Source organism: Neopelma chrysocephalum, unplaced genomic scaffold (assembly GCF_003984885.1).
Source record: "Neopelma chrysocephalum unplaced genomic scaffold, ASM398488v2 Primary Assembly neopelma1_101, whole genome shotgun sequence".
Taxonomy (NCBI): Eukaryota; Metazoa; Chordata; class Aves; order Passeriformes; family Pipridae; genus Neopelma; species Neopelma chrysocephalum.
Genome location: NW_020897764.1, coordinates 2,621,971 through 2,629,012, shown reverse-complemented (window position 1 = coordinate 2,629,012; position 7,042 = coordinate 2,621,971).

Here is a 7,042-nt window from a genome sequence, read left to right as displayed (position 1 = left end):
TGGTTTCTCTTTTTCGTTGAGTTTCAGTGTGGCTGGAAAATTAAAGAATTAGGGCAGGAATATAATGGAATCATAGGACAGTTTGGGTTGGAAGGGACCCTTAAAGGCCATCTAGTCCAACCCCCCCGCCACAAGCAGGGACATCTTCAATTAGGTCATGTTGCTCAGAGAAAATATATGTGGAGGTGACTGAAAACCCATCAGAGTTGGGCCAGGGCACACTTCAGATTCGTTATGGAATAGGTATTCAAGCCTGAAAAAACAATGGTACCTGCTCAGCAAGACTCACAAACTAGATTGAAATGGATTTGTAATTATTAATTCCCACAGAACCTCCTACGGATGAGTTTGGCTCCATGGCCCATCTAGAGCCAAATAATCACGTATGGATTATCCCACAAAGTAATGAAACAATCCATGTTCCTCTCTTTCTGCCAAATGAGCTGAGTGTTAACCTGAAAGTGTCCCTCATGTTTCTAAAGTTTTCCTGGGGTCTTAATACAGAACAAAGCCCCAAGGCACTTAAGCACCAGCCTCCCCTTGACCTAAAGAGGGTCCCAATACCCGAATACCTTCCTCTGTCAGTCCTGAGCTGAATCTTTACCACCTTGGAGAATTCATAACCAGTATTAGAGGATTAATCTCTGAGATTTTAGGGGTCAGAGATTTAATAAGGCAAAAGAGAGAAGCCATGCAGGCTCTCAGGTATCTTGTGCCCTCTCAGATCACACAGGGAGCCAGAGATGTCCCTCCAGTGGGTCTGGGGAGGAGCCACATGGGAGCAGAATCTGGTGGAGAGGGGGGACGCAGGACATCCCCAAGCACAGTATATTTGGGGACAGTTGGATGAGGCCCTTAATTGTGGAGGCTCTGGAGCCCTGGTTGTAATTTATCACAACCTCGACACAGATGTTGAAAATAGGGCAGATGAATCATGCCCTAAAAGTGCCTGTTTCTGCTGACTACAAAGGGAGCCTGGGGTGACCAGCTCTGCTGGAAATGTCTGCATTGTGGATATATGAAGTCAGGTGAGAGAAATCCCACATCTCCCACTGCTTCATCTCTCTGTCTTACCTGGAACAGTCACTTCTCAAGATAAAAGGCTGTCCCAGGCTCCAGGGCTACTTAATCCTGTATTGAGCTGCTTAAATAAATGACAGCAGTCAGCTGGGTAGGAATTCCTGCAGACTTGTTTGCAAAGTCAAAGTCAATTTTGAAGCAAGGCTGCTTTACTTTAGTGCAGTGGACAGGAATTCAGCAGAAATTTCAGAGCTGAATTAAAGGTTTTTAGTGCAGCCAACAGGGAAATGAGTGATGCAATCGGCCCACTCTTCCCAGTATTGCTTATTCTCAGATTGAATTCAAACTATTGTATTCCACCCCGACAGTTTGCACTTCCCAAAAGTTTTTGTGCTGACTACACGTATTTCCCTCATGACAATTACTGTGGGGGTAATGGGAGGAATTTGGGTTCTTATCTCTCCACTACCCCAAACAATCCAGTCCTGTGCCTTCCCAGGAGCAAACAACTCATCTGAAGGTCTTCCATCAAACTGAACCCCAGGCAAACTGTTGATAAAATGATATGTTTAAATGTCATCAAATTAAACCCCAGGCAAGCTGTTGATAGAAACAATAGGTTTAAATGTCATCATTAGGTTTCATTGTTATCAACCTGCTGAGAATAGCAGCATCTCTCACACTAAGATTTGCAAACTGAAGGAGACATCAATGAATTGGTTCCCTACATCTTTTATGAGACCGTAAGGCTCAGACTTTATATTGAAATAAATTAAATTTATGGTGGATGGTGGATTGGGTTTTGTTGAGTTTTTTTTGGTGTGAGTTTTTTTTTTTTTTAATTTTTCCTGGAGAAGGGAGGAGTTTGAAAAAGGAAAGAGGAGAACCTGCAAAAAAACCCCAGCAGCCAAGGCTGGTTTGACCACGCAGGCTTGACGGCAGCGCTGGTGGTGATGTATAGACTTGTGCAGTAGGAAATGGACTGGAGCCACGACAGAGCATCTGTCAGATGATAACTTGCAGTCATTTGCAATCTGTGCTGGAGGAAGACCAAAGGCCTGAGCCAATGCTTCCAGTTATCCAGGCCTTTCCTCTGGGTCTTAACTCCATCTTCTTTACATCCCATAGAATAAGACTCTTCTGCTGCTCTACTGCAGCACAGCAGTGACATCCAGGGGCCATTTCATTTGCTGTTGAGATCAGCCTACTGATATCCAAGAGCATATGTACCTAAGCCAAAACCCCACTGAAGTCGCTTGGAAAGATCCCCATCAGTGTCAACAAGCTTTTGATCCATCTGTTTTACTCCATGTTTTTTAACAGTTAGCAAAAAAAGGGCTTTCGTGCCCAATTACCTTGGTTGCTACCTTTTTGGCTGAGTAATCTAAGAAAAAATCTCCCTGAGCCAGCCTTCTGTTCAACACACAAAGTGACTTTGTGTGCAGAGATTCGCCCAGTCCCACCACATCTCCCCAAAACGATGACCTACAGCAATAGCAGTAGGACCAACCAAATTCCTGGATTGTAGCAGTGGTGTAGCCTCAAGTTCTGCACCAAAAGCCAATCCTATTTCCTCCTCTAAACAAGAGGTCAGAAAACTAACGAGCTAAAGGCAATCAGACATGATCTTGGCCACTCGGATGAGCAGTTGGCATGAAAAACCTGCCAACCTTTAGCCATGTTGGATGGTGGGTGGCCAACTGGGTGGGGGAAACCTGACCTCTGCACAACTGGTTCAGATCTCTCACTTGGATTTAATCCAAATTTCTCAGTTTCCATCTCATTACAACTTTTCTTGGTGTTATTTCCAGCATTTACACCTGTGCAGATGTTGGTAAACGGGAGTAAAGTCCCTTCGTTTTCTTCTCTTGGATATGTTTTTCTCTCTAAAGCAGGTTTTCAATGCCTGAAATCTCTCTGGCAGGAATCTTTGCTGTTTCCCTAAGATCTTTTTTTGCACATGTGAACACCAGGACTAGACATAACTTTTCAGAAATGGCCTCACTAATGCTGTTTACAGAGATAATATCACTTCAGCACTCCCACTTAATATTTGCTGGCTGCGCAGCCAAGGATTACTCCAACCTTCTTGGCTAAGACATTGCTGGGAGTTCATACACAAGCAATTGTCTACCAGGACCATTCAATCTGGTTCTGAGTCACTGATTTCCAGGATGCATCCCCCAATGTCCTAGGTGTGACCCACATCCCTTGCTCCAAAAACATCTGCCTCTTCCTGTGGCCGCACTGAAATGAGTTGTTTGGGGGTTCCCACTTCAGCCATCAGCACCTGCCTGCACAACCAGCCTGTGCCCATGGCTATTTGCCACCAATCTTGTTTTCATACTGCCTGCAAATTTTACCAGCTCTCTGAGTTGGTTTTTTTTGCCATTCACAACTAAGGGGCTGCTGCTCTGTGGTTATCGGATCATTCTCCAGATATTTGCTCTTTGCAATTTTCTTCCTCCCACTTTCTCTCAGCTTACATTTCCCCTCCCATGCTTTTAGTCCTTTTTGCTAACACCAGTTGGGTCTGCTTTTATTTTCTGAAGGTGGTTTGTTTGGCTCAAGTCACTGGACACGATGGCAGATGTTTGGGTTCAAGGGGAGGTGTAATGAAAGAGGATCACACTGAGAACATGCCCTCTCTGTGTCTGCTCTGCACAGACCAGATGTGCACTGTGTGGCCCAACACGACAGTCATCCTGCATTGAAACTGAGAATATGAAAATATTCATCAGGGAAGCAGAAGTGCATAAAGCTACCAGAGGTGGCTCTCCAAAAATCTCTTATTCTCAGCAAAAAAGAGGTTTCCCATGGTCCAGTAACTGTTTTGATAACCCTTTCCCTGTTGTACCAGAATACTAATAAATAGGTAGCAAAAGAAATATTTTGCTACAGGCTTAACTAAAGCAAGGCAAGCACTTTCTCCATTGTCCTTTTTTTCCCTTTTTTTTTTTTTGGGCTTTCCCAGGTTGGATAGGGCAGGCTGGAGAGCTGGACCAATGGCTCACAGGAAAGAAATTAAAGAGCAAGTGGAGATTTTGCATTTGTATCCTTAATTCCTGGTTGGAGTGTATTAGGCAGCGAGAGAAAGAATTGGTGGAGGGGGAAGGAATTAAAATATCTCTGTAAATAATGGGTGGTATGTACCCAGCTTAAATGGAAACAGGTAACAAGAAACCTCTCACTGGAGGCACAACCAGAGGCTGGGGGTTAGGACTTTCTTATGCAAAATCTATTTGTATCCCTTAATTCCAGCCATTTAGAGAGCTTCCTCTATAGAGGATAGAATCATGGAATCATAGAATGGTTTGGGTTGGAAAAGACCTTAAGGATCATCTCATTCCAATGCCCTGCCATAGGCAGGGACACCTTCCAGTAGCCCAGGTTGCTCCAAGCCCCATCCAACCTGGCCTTGGACACTTTCAGGGATGGGGCAGCCACAGCTTCTCTGGGAAATGTGTGCCAGGGCCTCATCACTCTTACAGTAGCTAATTTCTTCCTAATGTCTAATATAAACCTGCCTTTCTTCAGCTTAAGGCCATTCCCCCTTGTCCCCTAACTGCATGCCCTTGTGAGCAGTCCCTTGCAAGCCTCCTTTACGCACTGGAAGGGTCTCTAAGGTCTCCCTGGAGCCTTCTCTTCTCCAGGCTGAACAACCCCAACTTTCTCAGCCTGTCTAGGATAGAAGTTCATAGTCTTTTAATGGTTGTAAAACGCTAATGACCGTGCACACGGCACTTTTCCCCATTTTGCAGTTGCAGAGCTGAGGCAGGGCAGGTTCAGCCCCACATCCCACAGACAGCCGATGGCAAGGAGATGGATGATCAGAAGCTGGTGCTGTCACTGCTGTCCCATCCTCCCTCCTTCCCTGCCTGACCCTGCAGCAGTGCGTGGCAGGGGACTCGCTGTCACTGGGATGAGGTGCTACAGATCATCTCTTGGCTGCAGACCGAACCAAACATTTCAGAGGACTATTCTTCTATTTAAAAGCAGATCTTCTTTGGATCTCTTATGCAAAGCACAAAAAGCTTTTCAAAATAGCCAGCATGATTATTCATGACTCCTCATTTGCAGCAGTGCTTGTTTTCCATGGCAGCGCCGATGAGCTCACCTGAATAAAGATTTACGGGGGAGAATTGATTGCTGAAGGTTTTTTTTGCACAAGCAAAGGTGTGGGCTGGCATGGTCCCCTCTGCATTGGGAACTTGGTGGACCCTGCTAGACCGGAGCCCCCATCCCCATCCTGGCGCTGGTCTGGCCCCTGTGGTGCCCTCACACGGCTGTGCTGCGGCTCTGGCACAGGGAACTCATCCCCGCTTGCTTTATTTACAACTCTCACATAGAGGAAGGGTTTGGGGGCACGCTGGGTTTCCCAAGGAAGCTCTTGATGGACGGGCACGCCTGATGGACGGTGACGATTCCGGCCAAAACAACCCAAAGTGATACACCCGAGGCTGCGCGAGGAGGATGTGGCGGTGCTGGGGAGGGAGCCCAGGTCACGGATATCCCAGCCTAGCTCAGGATGATTTCCCAGCAGGCAGCATATTCTCCTTCCCCCCCCCCCCCCCCCTTCCCCCCCCCCCCCCTCCCCCCGACCAGCAGGCTGCAGGGACTGGAATTTCCCGACTCCCGAGACCGTAACACCCGCTGGAGTCCCCCTTTGCTTCCCGCTCCCTGCGCCCCTCCCCGATTTTGTTTGTCTGTGGTTTTTGCACAGGGGAAAAAACCGAAGTAAGCGGGAGGTTTCCGGGAGACCCTGCCCCGCGCCGTCCATCAGGGAGCAGACAATAACATCGGGCCGCTTTGATCACTTCATGGTTACAGCAGAGATTTAGATGGCGAGCTGCAGATTCCAGCAGCAGCTGCGAGCAATGTGGCGGCGCAGCCCAAAAAACACAGGCAGGGTCTGTCAGCGCAGCCCGGTGCCGGCTGGGCTGTCTGCTGCGTGATGTAACCCCCTCCTTTTAATTTGTTTTCCAGAAAATTCATTTCGAGAAGTGCTCCGCGAGCGGCTTGGCAGCGGCGGGAGGAAATGGGCTGGGGAGGACGTCAGCTGTCAGCCCGCAGCCCCCGCTGCCAAGCCCCGGCCAGCGGGACGGCGCGGGGGCTCGCAGGGCTGCTTTCCCTGCCCGGGAAGAGCCTTTGGGTCGGGTCCATGCCGAGTTACTCCCGGTCAGCCGGGGCGGCCAGTTCCAGCGCAGGGACCGCGTTTATTTGTGTGCTCCGCAGTGCCCGGCACGGAGCGGCTGCACCTGTGGATGCGACAGTAAAACCGGTGATAAATAACGACCCAAGAAGGAGACAGTGCAATTTAATAAGTGAATACAATTAACTGGGGAAGGATGCTCAGGCTGGCTGAGGATATCTTTCCCATTCCCTCTCCCTTTCCCTTTCCTCTGTGGGTCTGGGGATGCACATCCAGGCTAAAGACTCACAGAATTTAGAGGGTACAGCGCAGAGAGCTTTGCCTGCTCTGTTTTGTGCAACTTGACTCTTTATGTGTAGGAGATGGAGGGAACGTGGCTGAGAGAGGGAAGCACAAGAGAGACAGAGGGAAGCACAGCTGCAAGTTGGAAGAGGGACTAACTGGCAAGTGATCTCCATGTCTTTGTCCTCCCTCCCTCCCTCCCTTCCTTTCTTCCTTCCTCCCTTCCTCCCTCCCTCCCTTTCCTCCTTCCCTCCCTCTCTCTTCATTCTTGTTTATCAACACAGAAGATCCCACTGACTTGCTCTGAGATTCAAAGCCCTGTTACATCATCTCCTCCTTCTCTTGGAAGTCAAGGGAAGGTGGGTTGGTCTTTCCCATGGACTCAGAGCTGCAAGGAACCCCCAAGACTATCATTCCCATCTGTGGATTCAAGCAGAACCTCACCAGGTCCAGCCTGAACAGATGTTGCTGTAGAAGTAGCAACATCTAGGGCTTGGTCTAGGAGATCTCCACAACCTCCTGGGAATGTGTCCCTGTGCCTGCTCACCCTGCTTCAGCAGGAAGCTTTGCCTGATGTGTTGGCCAAAT